This window comes from Misgurnus anguillicaudatus, chromosome 9 (genome assembly GCF_027580225.2).
Source record: "Misgurnus anguillicaudatus chromosome 9, ASM2758022v2, whole genome shotgun sequence".
Classification (NCBI taxonomy): domain Eukaryota; kingdom Metazoa; phylum Chordata; class Actinopteri; order Cypriniformes; family Cobitidae; genus Misgurnus; species Misgurnus anguillicaudatus.
In genome coordinates, this window is record NC_073345.2 from 26,669,744 (window position 1) to 26,686,195 (window position 16,452).

Consider the following 16,452-nt stretch of genomic DNA (forward strand, 5'->3'; position numbering starts at 1 on the left):
GCAGCCAGCCGCCGCCAGCTGCTCATTGGCTGCAGCCAGCCGCCGCCGGCTGCTCATTGGCTGCAGCATCTTGCTTTTATACTGTAGGCTCTCATTTTGCTGGCAGCAGTTAAAATCTCCGCGAAATATGCTGACGTTGTATTGTTTCTATTAATTTATCTAATTCATCTATATGCACAAAGACAATAGGACCTTTTTGTTTTATAGAGTTGACTAAGAGAGCGAAAGTTGCAGCAACCGCGAGGACAGTTGAAAGTGCAGGCATTGGCAGTCAGTCGCGTGAAGGAGTCAGATTGGTCGAGGGCACGCAAAGCACTTTGTTAAAAAAATACTTCTATACGTATTATATAAATTTATACGCATATGTACTTACTTAATTAATAAAAATATGATTAGTTCAGTAACTTCAGTTTGAAATTCCTTATTTTTATTATATTATTATATTATTATAATAAAATAAAGAAAACTATTATTGTATGAAGTATTATTGTATAAAGTATAAAATACTATACCCAGATAGCACACGTACGTCTCAGATACGTATCTGCGAGGTAATCACTCAGATTTCCATTCCGTCTGGAAAACGTATTATAAAGGTCGTTTGCCCATATGAATTACGTATCTGAGACGTACGAGCCCAGCCGTTTTGAAGACGCTTTTAAGATCTTTTCAAGACGCTTGATATTTAGAATGATGTTAGCAGATGTATCTAAGATATTTCCAAGATGTTTCTTAGATCTTTAAAAGATCTTTATAAGAGCTTTAATCGAGCTCTTTCTAAGATGTTTCTGAGAGCTTTAAAAGACGATTAAAGATCATTAAAAATAAATTGCTCTAAACTACATCTTCTACACAGTTATACACACATATTATTACAATATATCATTAACAACAATTAAAACAGTATTTTCAATAAAACAGGCAGTTGATTGCGTAAAATTTATTTAAATTAGACAAAAGAAAAACATTCATAACATGCATATTTACACGAGTGTATGCAAAAAAGCAACGTTTTTCTATAACATACAAAGAAACACAATATCTTTAAATTAATCAAATGCTTCCTCGGGCAAAGAACATCTTGGAAGGAATTTCCGCGTCTCCTTCAGTGGTAGACGGACGGATTCTTCTTCTGCAGCAGCTGCATTCTAAAAGAAACCATTACAAAAAATAAGGAAAAATTAATTTTACAAACTATGTCATATGTTTTCTTTGTTTCCTCAATATAACTCTGATTAGAATGTCAAACAAAGATAAAATCATCCGTATTAATCGTCAGTATCGTGTATATTATTAATATGAACGTCTTTGCGTTACATTCGTGCTTCACCATGCACTTATATCGACGTCGCAATGCAAAAGAAGAAGGGCAAGAAAGAAACCTGTCCTGGTCTGGCGATTTAAGGGAACATCTGTTTAAGGTATGTAGTAATAATACATTTTAATAATGCTGAGTGTGGGATCAGTTAACTAGAAATTTCGTTGATAATAAGCAATGTATGTACAGTAACTAGCTAGTTCACGTTAGATATTTTATTCACGTGTCTGTGGTTATTTTAGGTTTTTGATAGTTAATTTCACTGATAGTTTGAGCCCGTGTAAATTTCTTAAAAAGCTGTAATTATTATTTTATTTAACATTATTATGTTTGCTGTCAAGACTGATATTTATTTATATATATTTATTGACGTTGATATGTAAACTTAACCTACTCAGTTGTACTTGACTAATGCAATAATGAAAGGTCCACCTATTTAAGTAAATTGTGAAACATTTGAACATAACAACATTTGGACATAACATACACACATTGTTTCCGCCTGCATCAATTTAGTTGTATAGCTGCATTGCTGGTTAACACCTCTGGGCAGATTCTCCATGTTCTTCTTTTATGTGTAGCTGCTCACCTTAAACAGATACAGTACATTGAAGTAATGTTTAAAACAAATTAAGCCCTATAATATTGTTTATGTTTACAATAATTGGTAAAAAGTTTGATGGATAAAATGGTTCTTACCATTCTCTATATAAGCCCCTCTGTTAACTTTTGTTCAAGCCTGTCTAGATCTTTTATCAGTCTAGAAAGATGTTGGAGAAAAGACATCATCCTCTTCTATAATCTCCATCTGTAATTGGACTAACTGGACCAGTGAATGCAGGTGACTCCAAGATTGTCTCGTTTACAGCTGCAATATCAAAAAATAATTGAATTGAGGCTTTTTATATACATTTAGTATTTTTTATTAAAATTCATAATGAGCATATGTATACATTGATTTAAAACAGTACTCAAGACTGTAGATTTACTGTGAGGTTTTGAATGTTGGACAGATTATCAGACCTGCATCTGCCTCAGACATGTTGATGTTTAGCTAATGACGATTTTAAATACATTTATTTTTATTTTTTTTAGGCAACTTACTCTCCATTCGACCTTGCAGGTCACACCATGGTCTCAAGAGGGAAAATGAGTGCTCTATGGATTGAACAGAAAAGGTAGTATTAAACAGTGTTATATATTTAAATGCCATGAACAATGCGTTTATGTTTTCTTCCTAATTATGTCAACAAATGCTCTTTTACCTTGCATGGTACTTTAGGAGAATCAAAACTCCAACCATCTGTATGAGGGTCTGGATGGATAAAGGATGCCCACTGGAGCTGGAAATGATGGATCAGGTCATTTTCATTTGTCACATTTACAAAGAAGCACACTCTAAGGATTGCGTTACCCTGTCTGTGGCAAATACACTAGACAGAAGTATTGGGAGGCCTCATTCTGATGGACATGTTTATTTATTCCAGTGTTTCCAATCAAAACAAATATAAATGCTATACCCTATAATACAACTACAAAGAGTTTTGTTTTTTCATTTTTGTTGCAACAGTTTTGTAAGTGCCTTTTTCTGTTCCGAAATGACTACAGCTTCTTGTACAAGTCATTGATAGGTTTAGGTGATGAGTTTTGGGCTAAAAACCTTAAAGTTAAGTTAAGGTCTGGGCTTTATTCAGACCAGTCAAAGTTCTTCCACACCAGACTGAATCACTCATTTTCTGTTTGAACCTTACTTTGTTTGTAGGGTCATTCTTAAGTTGGTATTGAAAAGGGCCCTGCCAAAACCCTTTGCTATAAATTTAGCATCAAACGGTTTTTCTAGAATATCATATGCTGTAGCATTAAGATTTGTGCTCATGGAAATAAGTAAAGTATTTAAACCTGTTCATTAGAAGGAGGCGTCGCAATAGTTATGTCTATATAGTTTATGTTTAACAAGCCAAAATAACCAGGGCTGCTTCTTTTTAAGAACTTTTGGGTATTTTTAAATCAGACAGAGGAATAACAGTCCTTAAATGTGTAATGTACTGCCATAATTTTGATCAAAACGTGAGGTCAGATTCTTGTTAACCTACTGTGTTCTTTCTTGATGGTTAGCCGAGTGTCCCAGGACAGAAAACCTGTTTCGTATGGATCAGAGTCAGACATTAACATCTAATATGTAATATCTAGTGATATGTTTTCTTAGATAATGCTGTGAACAAATGCTCTTTTACCTTGAATATTAGGTGGATCCACACTTTAACCATCTGTAGGATGATCTGCACCCACTGGAGCTGTAAATGGTGGAGCAGGTAAGTTTCACAAGTAAACAAACTCAAATCCTATTCAGACCATTCATGATTCCAGCAATAACCAAGTTTTCTTCTCACAATAAGACTGCATTTACATTGCAAATCTTAATGCACAGATCAGATTTTTTTACTATATTCATTTTTTTTCCTGCTCTTTTTATATTTACATAAGACACGATTCATATCTGATAACTGTTACAATAATTGCCAAAACTACAGTTTATATTAGTGTCATGATTTGCACTTGAGTTTTGTATCGACAGGGCCACTGCCAATTTAGGCATGTTTTAATTATGACACTTAAACAATTGTATATGTACATCGATAAAAGTTTTTGCAATCATGGAAACATAAGTGAATTGCAGACAGCATTCTTGTTTTACGAATGTAAAATGGCTGGAGTAGTGATGTCACTAGCTAGATTAATTTTCATTTGACCTCCCCCACAGAAAGACACAGCACATCATTATATCGTTGGCTCCGCCCACTGGTGTTCAGTCTAAAGTAGTAGTTGTTGACAATCATAAAGTTGTAAAAACAGTAAGATTGTGATGTCAGACAAACATTGTGCTGTTGCTGGCTGTGGGAAATTAGTGTCTTTGTGAGGGTCGCAAATAATTTGAAAATATTTATGTTTCAAAATATTGCCCCCCTACCATGAACTAAACTGGACTGTCGCAGAGACCAAGTGTAGTAAGGTACGGAGCGCTCACACTAGTCACACCAAACTTTGGAGGTAAAACATACTTTGGTATGATACAGTATGCATAGTGTGAGTACCCCATAATTTTACTGTAAACCATGCCGCTCTTTAGAGCTTACTTCTATGTATATTTAAAACATTCTTCATTCTCTTGTGATTATTTTTGCAGGTTTCTGAATTGATGTCAGATGCAAAGCAGAAGTTTATTTTCTTCCAGTTTGGCTTCATTGTGGAAAAATGCTGGAAACTAAAATGCAGGTGACATTCTTTTGTTTATTGAAGCTATGACAAATAATTTGTCTCTTTAGTTAATGTTTTATACAATGTAACTGTTCCTAAACATTGTTCCTCGAGGTCCTCTGCTATTCACATTTTGTATGTCTTCCTTATTTAACACACCTTATTCAAATCATCAGCTCATTAGTAGAGATCTTCATGAACTGAACTGAGGCTGTGTCCAAATGTTCACACTTGTTGTCTTTGCACTAGACTACTATGACGTTTTTTTGTATTTGGCCTAAGTATTTTAGTGGGCGTGAAGATCCCAAGCGTGCATGTAGAATTAACATTCGATGGGACACACTTAGCATGCGTAAAAATTTAAATCCAGATAGTGCCAGCAATTTGCACCAAAACGTATTTGTGTTTTATTAACTACTTTAAATTTATATTTACCATTTTTAAGTTTTTCTGTAAATAAAATGAACACTCTGAAATGAACATTTGCTTATATCAAACTTTTAGATGCAGAATTCTTTGCTCCTGTAAAAAAGCTCTTGGTTTTGAGTATGTAGCTTTATTAAAGTGTATTATTTATTCAGTAGTCCCTAAATAAACGACACAATGTTGCAGTTGCAGATGTTTCACAAAATACATAACAATAATGCAGAAATGTAGAAATGTTAACATACAATTAAAAGTCTCATGCTTTACATCCAGAACATGATGCACGATGGGATGCACAAAGTGATATTTGGACGCAGCCTCAGTCTGTCAGATCAAAGAGACATACAGAATTCATAGAGCAGTGGGACTCCATGAACAGAGTTGAGAACCACTGGTGTAACTCATTATGCTTACCTGACTCATGCAGAATTCTGGCCTGGTGTTTGGTCCACCCTTTCTCTGGCTTGTGTCTCCGTCTCCATCATCATTATACTCTTGTCAGTGTTATAGTATTGTCGTCTGCGTACCAGGACTTTGTTTCTCAGCTGTCCCTTCTCCTTCAAGCTACATTTTTGTCAAGCTGCAACAAGTTGGAATACATAATTATTAACGTTTAAGGATTTTGATGTATGAAATATGTAACAAAAGCAAAAAATGTACAGACATTCTATTAAGAAATTACCTTTTTGTTGTTTGTTTACTGACCTTTCAACCATATTGCATTTAAAATTGATCATCATACCTTTGGTCTACTGTTAACAGACTACTGTAGAAAACTTTGAATAAAGTAAAAAAAAGAGAAAAAATTATAAATGCTGAATGTGTCTCATCTTAAATACATTGTTGTTGTTTTTTTTCATTGAATTTGGATGTTTTGATGATTTAAGGAAAATTTACGTAGCATATATATGGATGTTTTAATTCAGAGTTTGTTAATGACACTTAATCATTAACAAACATTTAAAAAGGTTTATTACAATACTAATTGATAATATTAAATTAATGTAATAATCTTGTTTTGTTACACCCTAAATCACTGAGCGCACAAACGCTACCCCAGTTACAAGCATGGATGGTTGACTTCATGCAGACATGCGCAGACATCGAAGTACCGCGAGAGTGATTCAAAAGCCCACGAAACAGTGTAATCACGCGGTCCTGTGACGTCATACTGGTTAACGCTAAGCCACGTGAAGCGCCCGGACACAAGGGCTGCACTAATCTTTGGGCTGGAGTAGCCTGTGGCTTACGTGTCTCGTCGCAGAACGATTTATTTCTCTTTTTCACCTCGATCTTTGGCCTCTTGTGATTTAACAAAACCAACATGTGAAGTTACAACGCTGACGAAGGAGTTTAATCAGTAACGTTAAAGGTAAGTAACCAACTTTATGTTATGCATGTAACGTTAGTGGATCTACAGATTGATTGTCGTATATGATCATTATTTTTTTGGTTTGTTTGTTTGTTTGTAACGTTTATCAATGCAAGCCAAAATCGAGCTGCAAATCCTAAAGGCAAGGCACGTTGAACATGTAACGTTAACCGCTTTTCTCAGCGGTTGTGGGGTAAACATTAGCTAAGTTAGCCTAGACCAGCCCCTGTTTAACTTAAAGTTACTTGAGTTATAAAATGTATCAATCTTTCCGCCCGACTTGCTTGGAGTAAGTTAACGTTATGTAAACGACCTGTAATCACAAGAAGCCTTAAAGTTTTATAGCGAAGTGGTTTGATAATTGAGTTAATATTTTATCAGTTGTATTAGCTATAAAGTTATTTATATCTGTGAATTAATTCGTATTTTTATCAGTTTCTAACAACACATACATGACAAAAGGCTGACGTAACGTTAATAACGTTAAGTTACTTACCAACACGAACAAACTGACAGACAAATTAACTTAAAGCCAACAATTACAAAAAAAAAAAAAACATTATAAATGAAAATAAACGTTATGTTTACGAATTATATTATTTATATGCTAATAATGATGTTAAATGCGAAGAAAATGTTGAAGTGTGCCTGAGGAAATAACGGTAAAATGATGAAAATGGCGCTCACATGACGTAGGAATGGCCTCGCGACCACTGTCTATGCTCGCGACCAGCTCGCGCTTGCGCGACAGAAGGGTTAACTTCCTGCTCCAACCTGCAATTTGAATGCAGGGATAATAACAAATAACCAAAGTTTAATAATATTGCTGGGTTTTTTATAATGCTTAATAAATGATACGTGTAAATTTACACACATTTATTACGTCACTGACATTGTTTTTTATTGCGTTTATTTCTTTTATATTGATTGAAAATTAAAACCTTATTTAATTTACCTAAAATTTGTTTGTGTTTAACACTGATTTATGTTTTTTTTCTGTTTAATATTAGTGTGTCCTGGTAAACGTGTGCTTGGAAACATGCAGATTACAGTATTTACAGAGCCGACCTTGAGGCTATTTTTTTTGCATGACATCCACTGATGGATAATCTGTTTACCTAAAAACAGGTAATGTATAAACATTGCAAATATGAATTCACAATTATATAACTTCACAAATATTAAATATTATTTACAATTATTATTAATGATGTACATATTAAATGACATGTTCAGTTGTTATGTTAAGTTATTTGAAGGATATGCATGGTAGATCAATTAGATTATCTTTCTCACTAGCTATAAGCAGCATGCTATATAAATGTTCCACTTAAAGGTTTAGCGGAGGATTTTCTCGAATTTTAGAAAAGAAACGCCGTCTCCGCTTTTTTTTGCGCAACACTCCAGATTGACAACAAGGAGGACCAATAGTCTTGATGATCCAACCGGAAAACCTAAATTCTCTGCAATACCTTTAATGTTTAATGCTCTTTTACCTTGATTGTTAGGGTGGTGTTCATACAAAGCAACTTATTGTTCATCTGCTTGAGAGAAAGTTACTGCTGGGGCTCTCCTGCTAAGGTTGTCTTAATTCTAAAAAGAAATTAAGTCATTTAGGCTTAGGTCATAGCAAGTTTTGAATGAATGACTTTACAATCTGTTTTAATAATGTTTATTTACAATGTATTTTATTCCACTTACCTGAATCGTGCAGAGGCTTGATGTTTAGTCCACCGGTTGTCTTCTCCAACCTCTGAGTAAAGCCACCACGAGTGGTCGTGTTAACCAATTTTTTTATCTTAGTGCACATTGTGTCTACATAGTCTAAACGCTTAATAAACTGATAACGTGTAAGGTCATTTAAATGCATAAAACGGTTTTCTTTTATAGGGTAAAGCCCATAAATGGCAAAAACTGATTGGCGCAGGTAGTTTTTTGCTCTTAACCCAGATTTTAGCGTCTTTTTGCCGTTTCGTATGTGCGTATGTCTCCACATGTGATAGATAAACTTCACAAATAAAAGTAAATTAAAACGCTTGAAACATGTTAATGTCATAAGCTGATTTTTATAATATCAGCTGTGAAAGTGCAGGCCAAAAATCTTCCTTCACATGTAGATAAGGTAATGAATTATTTGGTCACTGTTTCTGTCACTGGTGCAAAATAACTGCCCTAGAGAACATGAAGAATAGCCAAAACTGTGGTATTGCGCTAGCCCTAAAAATTTGAGAATCTTGATGTTTCTAACACTTGGTACAACCGCTTAGTAGGCATGGGCCGGTATAAGATTCTGGCGGTATGATTACCTTTAGCAAAAATACCACGGTTTTACAGTTTTGCTGTATTGCCATTGCTACACTAAAATTTGTTATTTTTAAATGCCAGGTAAAAATAAAGCCTTTAAATTATATTATATATAATATTTTCAAAATGTATATAACATGTAAACATCAAATCAATCACATGACTTAATGATTTAATGAATTTTGTATAAATACAGTTCATACCTTGGAGACGGTATCACAGACCATTTTAGTGGTTTTGTAACCTTGACTGTTTAAAACCTCGGTATACCTTAAAACCGGTAACCTACCGCATAGTACAGTGTTTCCCATACATTTATTTATTTGTGGTGGCCCACCACAGAATCAACACTGGCCCCCACAAATAGAATTTTCATGATTCCCATTTACATTTTTATTTCACTATTTAAAACAGCTTAATTCGGCTTAAAATATAATTTGATATATAATACAGATCAAATACAAATACAGATCAAAGAGTAGAAGTGAAACATATTTCAGGTGCCAACACTAGATCAAACGCAAACACGACATGATGGTGTCACATATATGCTAATTAGCAGGTGACGTCATCACCACCACAGTCTCTCAAAATCCTGTGGGAAACACTGCAGTGTCTATTATTTAGGTGGTTGACAGGTCTGTTTGCATGTTATTGTGTTGGTAATAATTTATTGTTTATAGTCCAATATTGATTGTGAGAATTATTTCAATTTCCTTAAAAATGTTCTAACATCTTTTTCCTTTCTTTTCTTAATGCAGCACTTCAGGAGAAACCTGCCTGTGATCTGCTAAGATGCACAGATTCAACTCTGGCCCATTGTCATCCCAACACCTTATCTGCCATCAGTTTCGTTTAGTGTCGATCTATTGCAAAAGTTCTTATAAACTTTAAATGAGACTTTGTGTTAAGCAGGGGTTTCCAAACTTTTAATTTCACAACATATTAAGCCCAGGATACACAGCAGGATTTTTGCAATCCAATAGACCTTATCACACTGTGTGACAAGAATTGTTTAAACTTTAGCAGTAGACTGTCGATGAAGACACCTATTGCATCTGAGGCTGCGACATCCGTCATCAGCATGCGCTAGTGGTAAACAAATACAGGTATGCAGGTCGTAGAAGCAAACACGTTGTTGATGTGCGTTGATCATGCTGAACTTCTTACACTGTCATAAAACTATCGTAGGTGTCTTTGGTCCCAGGACTGGGAAAAGAGGTCTTTAAACCTCTCACACTGTATGAGATAGGACCACCAATTAAGAGCCACGATCACAGAAATCTCCACGATTGTTTCACGATTGGTAATCTTTCATCTGGGACAGCCAAAAATCGTGCCGTGTATTATGGGCTTTAGACATGTGTAATCTTATAGTATATCAAAACCATTGCTAATAATTAATTGGACAAACCATCACTACAATGCAACACTCGCTATCTTACGGTGCGACCCACAAGTGGGTCTTCACCCACAGCTTAAAAACCCTGAGTATGAGTAAGAGTATGTTGTATTGTAATTAAAGTCACATCTAAGTGTTATGGAGCAGTTTGTCATTATATTCACAGTATTACATGGTTCTTTCAGCAGTTTCTACGTTACAATGCTCTTAAAGTGTCCTGATCAGCTTTGGGTCTTGTGAAGTAATGTAATGAGAATGTGATCAATAGCTTTGCAGTATTTTTGGTTAAACATTTTATTCAAATTTGGTAAACAATCTAGTCAATATAATTCATGCTGTGATGCTGGATTAAACCTGGTCAAATGAATGTGTATTGTGTTTTCAATTTTTTATGAGGTTTCTTCATCTATATATAAACATTAAAGTTAAAAGTTTCAACCTTAGATATATAACTGTTGACAAACACACTTAATATGAGTCACACCCAGTAATTATACTAAGCAGGAATTGCAGAAAGCATTAAAGCAGGGTCACCTTAAGATAATCAGCTTGTTGGCAATTGTTTTATTTATTTAAATGTATAACTTTTTTCATTTCAGACTGATACAACAGTCAGAGGGGCAGTGGCTGTTGGCAATGATGTTCCTGTGTGTTTTGTATTTGTTAATATTTTGTAGTCAGAAAGAGTATGAGATCACCTTTTCTTGTGCATGGTGCTTTATCTAAGTGCCTTTTTAACGTTTTGGACTAAACGCAAAATGTCTATATTGCTTTTTTGTTATACGTGATATGGGCTTTTATATTTAATTATATTTTTGCTTCAAAATTAATGCCAACCCTTAAAAACCCGTTAACTATATTTTTAAAACAATTAAACAAGACATTTATTTAAAAAATGAAATGAGTTGGAGGTCTTTGCTGATTCGTCTGCGTTTGATCGGATTCAAGACCAAACGGAGATGCATTGCAGGCAGGTAGGATTTAGAATTTTTTTAAGATCTTAAATACGTCTTGTAGAGATATGGAAGACGCATTATTTAAAGACGATCGTCAGCAGATGTAAAGATCTTTACAAGACGTATCTGAGACGTACGTGTGCTATCTGGGTATGTATTATATCAATTTATTTATAAGCATATGTACTTATATTAATATGATTGATTCAGTTTGAAATTCATTGTCTTTTATTATTAAATAAAATTAATAAATAAAACTATTATTGGATGACCCCCCCCCCGTTACGTCTGACCCCCCCCCCCCCACCCCGTCCCGAATTTCAGCCAATATCATCTGGTCACCCTAGCCACTTGTGTTTTAACACATGCATGCTGAAGTGTTCCACGCATTACTGTTCCCAGAATCATTTATTTATTTATTCATAATTCTCGTTATTATTGACATTATTTTATTCCAATTTACGATGATTGTTGTACATCTACAGCATTCACCTGGGTTTGTTTGTGTGTTCGGCTGCCTTTTGAATGGTTTAATGAACACAGCCGTGGTATTATTTATACACAAAGTGCGTTTCATTTTCCAATAAAGATCAACTGTGAGAAGGAACACTTTGTCTATTATTTCCTCATCTCTGCCAAGTTTGCGGTGCTTTGTGTTAGGTACAATTCTCATTAACTTTTAATCAGAGAGATAATGTACTAAAATATGAAGTAATTCCCTGGAGCCATGATTTGAATCCCATTTGAACAAACCGTTCATACACCATCTCTAACACTTATGATCATCTGGGTTGGTTCATTAGCTGCGAACAGGAGGTTTCTTGTGGTTTGTTATTCATCTGGTGTCAGAGCACATAGAAAATCATTACAGGTTTACAACACAGAGTAAAAACTACATTAAAAACAATGCATGATAGATGAGTAAAGTAAAATTGAAAATCTGGATTCATTTTTAATATGCTGACATTTTTTGTTTAGGTTGTGTTTGCATTACAAATCATTTCAAACAACAGCAGCATTAAAGTGAGATTTTTCATTATATTGTAATAAATAAAGCGTAACAATTTTGATGTTTTTGATTATTGCCATATCTATAAACATTACTGCTTCATGTGTGTTGTGGTAGAGTGAAGGTTTTGAATAATAATGTTTATCATTTTGAACGAATATTATGAATAATTACCTGTAAAACTGTGTAAATACATAGACCTCCTTAAAAAAGCACACCCAGGTATTTTTATTAGATGAGTTTGGGTGATGTTTTTTGAGACTGCTCCTAAATCTGGCTAAATGACACCTCAAAGTTGAAAGCCCATTTAGACAAGCATAAACCAGGTTAAGGTGCTTTGCTGGTCTTAGTAACGTGTTTTGGTCAGGTAAATATTTCTTCAAAGCATGGAATACCATGGTATTTTTTACGTGATGCTTTCTGACTGGGAATTTGTTCAGTGATGACTGATGGCCAAAGAGTTGAGCTTTTCAAAAGCCATTACATGGCTCCATCATGTGGCTGGTCATGGTATTACAAGATTACTTATATCATCTTGGAGTGAGTTAACTTTATTTTAGACATAAAAGTATCAGTAGTACAACTGCTGAAAAAAACAGCATAGACCAGCATGCTGGTTTTGTGCTGGTTTAGATGGTGGACACCAGCATATTAGCAACGCTGGTCTTGCTGGTATGACCAGCATGGGATGCTGGTGCTGGTATGCTAATTAATAATGACCACCAGTTAAACCAGCATCAAACCAGTATGGACTTGCATGGGAATTATGCTGCACCAAAACACCACATATGCTGGTCTTGCTGGTAAGTATGCTGGTTTTTCTAGCAGGGAACACAGTAAGGTTACACTAAGGTTTCAAACTACATCGTTTCAATTATGGTCTTTAACTAAGTGCTTTAACTAAGTGCGTTATTTGTGACCGCTTCAAATTCGAGTTTGGTATAGCTAGAAATATGTATATCCATGTATATTTGTTTAATAAGAAACTGTCTTGTTTTAAAAATGAATTTAGTCACCTTGAAACGGTTTAGTTGGCCAGCTCCCCTATGAAAATACGGTCGTGTTGACCACGTGAATGGTCTACATCTTTTGACCCCGCCTAATTCTACTTCCAGCCAATCACAACTTTGGATTCAGCGTCGTGTTGACTTTGACAACCAAGCCCCGCCCTCGACTCGCGTTTTATTTTTAATGCAGGACGGCTAATTAATCCAACTTATTCGTTGTTGCTTTTTCTGTTAAAGTTGAACTTTTGCCAGTTTAGAAGAAAAAGGACTAACCAACACTGCTTCGAGCTCGACTACTTTGAAATGAGCCTAAATAAAACTGGTAAAAGTCAGTTACAGAGATTTCGGATCGCGAGAGCAAAACAAAGCGCAGTATTCCTCACACGAAACGCGAGATGTTACATGCACTGAAAGCGACTTACATCTTAAAGTTGCATGTTTTTCACAAGAAGGTGGTAAGAAGTCCCTTTGTATCGTCGCTTGGTGATAAAGGGGCGGGTTGGTGGGGTTTGTGTGCGGTTCTCAAGGCAACGGTCTGAAGTTCATGCATTCATATGAAGAGCTCCGGGTACGCACTTATTTATGAGGTAAGTATACAACAATATTACATTTTGCTTCTTTGGAATCTTTAATAACTTATTCAACGTAACTAATATAGAAAAGAGTAGTGTAAGTAAGCGTTGACTCGTGTTCACCATTGACATGTAACTTAACTTATGAGTTACTACTACAACTTGTCAAAGGAGGTTTACGTTTGTCCTGATCAACAGGTTAAACCTCTCTGCAGGTCTTTCAGTCAGGCACAATATAATTTAGTATTTCACTACTTTGAGATAAGACAGTACAGCTAAAACACAATAGTAATACATATTTGAGTATTTATATTGCCTTGGCCCATAAGGAGCTTAGTGCAATGTCTGTCTAGTTAATCCATTTTAAAATCTGCATGTGTGTGTTTGCTCTGTTATATGGGTCAATGACAAAACTAAATGCGTATTGTAAAAATCTTTTAAGATATTTGCAATATTTTTGATATCAGGTGGTACAACCAATCATTGTTTGCCAGATAAGTTTTATGCAGTCCCTGTTTCATGCTGATTGTTTGTTTATTTGATAGTGGCATTTAAAATTATAATCCTAAACATTGTTTGAAGATTTCAAAACTATATATTTAAGAACAATCTTTTTTAAGTATAATAACAATTATAGACAACCTTAGCTTGCATTTAAAACTAAAATTATTAGCTAAATTATTAGCCTATTTAAATTATTTAGCTTAATGTTTTTTATTTATTTATTTCTATGGGCATTCTATGGGTGAAATCTACAAACTTTTCATTCAGCCATAAAGACCACATGGGGTTCACTGAATGATTTGATATCATGTGTTGTTAACTTCTTAATAAAATGTTTGCGGTTGTAGTCCCTTGACATTTAAGAACATACAAATTGTTGGACAAAAGTTTTTCAATTATCTTAAAATCCCAACAACTACGATATTTTTTTTTTAAATTTGTTTATAGGAAATGTTTTAAATGTAAAATAATGCCAAAGTATTTAGTTTTGAATTTTTAATAATTTAAACTCAATTTTTAACAATCATATGGCCAGATTTACTAAACGGGGCAAATTAGCGTGAAAGCGCAATTCCAAAAAAGCGCCGATGGGAGTGGTAATATCTGCTGGCTATTTACTAAATAGGCGCAAATTAAGGTAATTTCCATAATGACCAACGCAAACTGTCACATGTAAAAAAAAAATCCTCTGCCTTGCCCTTGTACAACGTGCTCTCTGATGCCTCTTCTATCAGCTACAATTTCAGCCATTTCAAGCGCAAAATGATTTAAAACATGCTTTTTTTCGGCGTTAAATAATGGCACACGCGCAAACATTAGTAAATCTCGTTGCATGAATCATTTAAATAATCTCCTCCCATAAATTTTGTGTGTAAAAGGGAAACTCCAAGAAATACATTTGCAAAAAGTTCTGTTGCAAATATAACTAGACCACACCTTCTCAGTGCTAATGATCCACTGCGCGCCTTTAGTAAATCCCAACCCAATCACGGCAAGTCGTGTTATAGTCACAAAATATTTGATTAATTTATTTGTGTTCATGGACACGATTTCTTTTTCGTCTCAGTCAGCACAAATTTCTATAAATAGTTTTTCGTGTTCGTGGCACGACTTTCTTTTTCGTGTCATTTTATGTATTGTTTTCCTCATTCTTTTTCCTGTTTTTAAATCATTGTCGCTTGGGGTTGGGGTTAGATTTGGGGTTTGGGTTAGGATGTAATTTTTTGTATTGGTTTCTACATGTTTTTCTTCCGATTTTAAAAGTATTTTTGCTTGGGATTGGGGTCAGAGTTGGGGTTTGGATTATTAAGATGTCTGAAATGTAACAAAAAGTCATTCTAACCCCAACCCCAAGCGACAATGGTAAAAAAATAGGAAAAAATTATGAGAAAACAATACATAAAATGACACAAAAAAGAAAGTCGTGCCACGAACACGAAAACTGTTTATGGAGATTCGTGTTGACTGACACGAGGGAGACATTCGTGCTCAATGCAACACGGGTGAATTAGTCAGATATTTCGTGACTGTGACACGACTTGCCGTGAGATTGGGTTTTAAATCCCGACAGTCGTTAAGTATTTAGGGCTGGGGGAAAAATCGATTTTCCGATTAATCGTTTTTTAAACGTGGTCGATTAAAAATCGATTCTCAAAGAGCAGAATCGTTTTTTTCTTTCATATTTATTTCCGCAAATATTGAACGTAAGATTAACTTTAATCTAATTACTAGTCTTCTTCAACGTTAGTGTTGTGGCTTTTAATTTTTTGTTATTAATTACCCACTTGTAAACTGCTGTTCACTGTTCTTTTTTATAAATATAGTATTTGTATTAAATCTATATTCATTGAGTTGATTCGAGAATCGATTATAAAAACCTACCCGAGAACCGGAATCGAAAATTTAATTGAGAATCGAAATCGAATCGATTTGATACCTTGTGAATCGAAATCGAATCGATCTGGAACATCTGAATTGATACCCAGCCCTAGTATATATTATTAGTAGGTTTAATAAAATAAAGTGACACGTCATAAATGTATCAAGCTATTTTTTTACACAATGCCCCCAGAGACAAAAATATGCATGTCATATGTATATATGTGTTGTTTTGGCTGAGCTCACTGAATGGATGCTGGAGATCTAGACAAGCGTTTAATTAGTGTATGTTACAGACAGCATTTCTGCTACACTCAGGAGACTCCCAGACTCCCTATGTGTGTTTGGATTGTATGCTGACAGATCCTTGCAGTGTGTGTCCCTGTGTGTCTCTATGGTATAGTTCCTCAAAACACAAACAGCAGGTACATCCACCTACAGTAAACATA

General features: G+C 34.8%; 1 protein-coding gene and 3 long non-coding RNA genes across 17 annotated transcripts in view; 3 read left to right on the plus strand and 1 right to left on the minus strand.

Moving 5' to 3' along the window:
- Positions 1 to 906: 906 nt before the first annotated feature.
- On the minus strand, positions 907 to 9,283 carry LOC129454530 (uncharacterized). Of its 7 annotated transcripts, none has more exons than XR_012371175.1 (10): positions 8,073 to 9,283; positions 7,059 to 7,964; positions 5,414 to 5,775; positions 3,553 to 3,612; positions 3,412 to 3,456; positions 2,584 to 2,661; positions 2,423 to 2,476; positions 2,018 to 2,186; positions 1,806 to 1,907; positions 907 to 1,148 (listed from the first exon to the last, which is right to left on the minus strand). It is a non-coding gene; the product is annotated as an uncharacterized lncRNA (long non-coding RNA). The 7 variants fall into 7 exon arrangements; XR_012371179.1 differs by having other exon boundaries at positions 5,414 to 5,579; positions 5,682 to 5,775; positions 7,868 to 9,269; XR_012371178.1 differs by having other exon boundaries at positions 5,414 to 5,579; positions 5,705 to 5,775; positions 7,868 to 9,268.
- LOC141366124 (uncharacterized) lies at positions 1,142 to 5,563 on the plus strand. 2 transcript variants are annotated; one of them, XR_012371182.1, is made up of 7 exons: positions 1,142 to 1,421; positions 2,057 to 2,159; positions 2,414 to 2,496; positions 2,601 to 2,679; positions 3,565 to 3,630; positions 4,503 to 4,591; positions 5,427 to 5,563. It is a non-coding gene; the product is annotated as an uncharacterized lncRNA (long non-coding RNA). The 2 variants fall into 2 exon arrangements; XR_012371181.1 differs by lacking the exon at positions 1,142 to 1,421 and having other exon boundaries at positions 2,020 to 2,159.
- LOC129434308 (uncharacterized) lies at positions 6,223 to 10,444 on the plus strand. The gene is made up of 3 exons (XR_012371180.1): positions 6,223 to 6,371; positions 7,382 to 7,499; positions 9,437 to 10,444. It is a non-coding gene; the product is annotated as an uncharacterized lncRNA (long non-coding RNA).
- Positions 10,445 to 13,191: 2,747 nt separating this feature from the next.
- Positions 13,192 to 16,452, plus strand: part of akna (AT-hook transcription factor) — a 29,876-nt gene continuing 26,615 nt past the window's right edge. For 6 of the 7 annotated variants that reach the window (XR_012371186.1, XR_012371187.1, XM_073871377.1 and 3 more), the window contains exon 1: positions 13,192 to 13,636. The gene's annotated coding sequence lies outside the window, so the exon portion shown is untranslated. Of the gene's footprint in view, positions 13,637 to 16,299; positions 16,429 to 16,452 lie in introns of all 7 variants that reach the window. The other variant, XM_073871375.1, reaches the window with a different exon arrangement.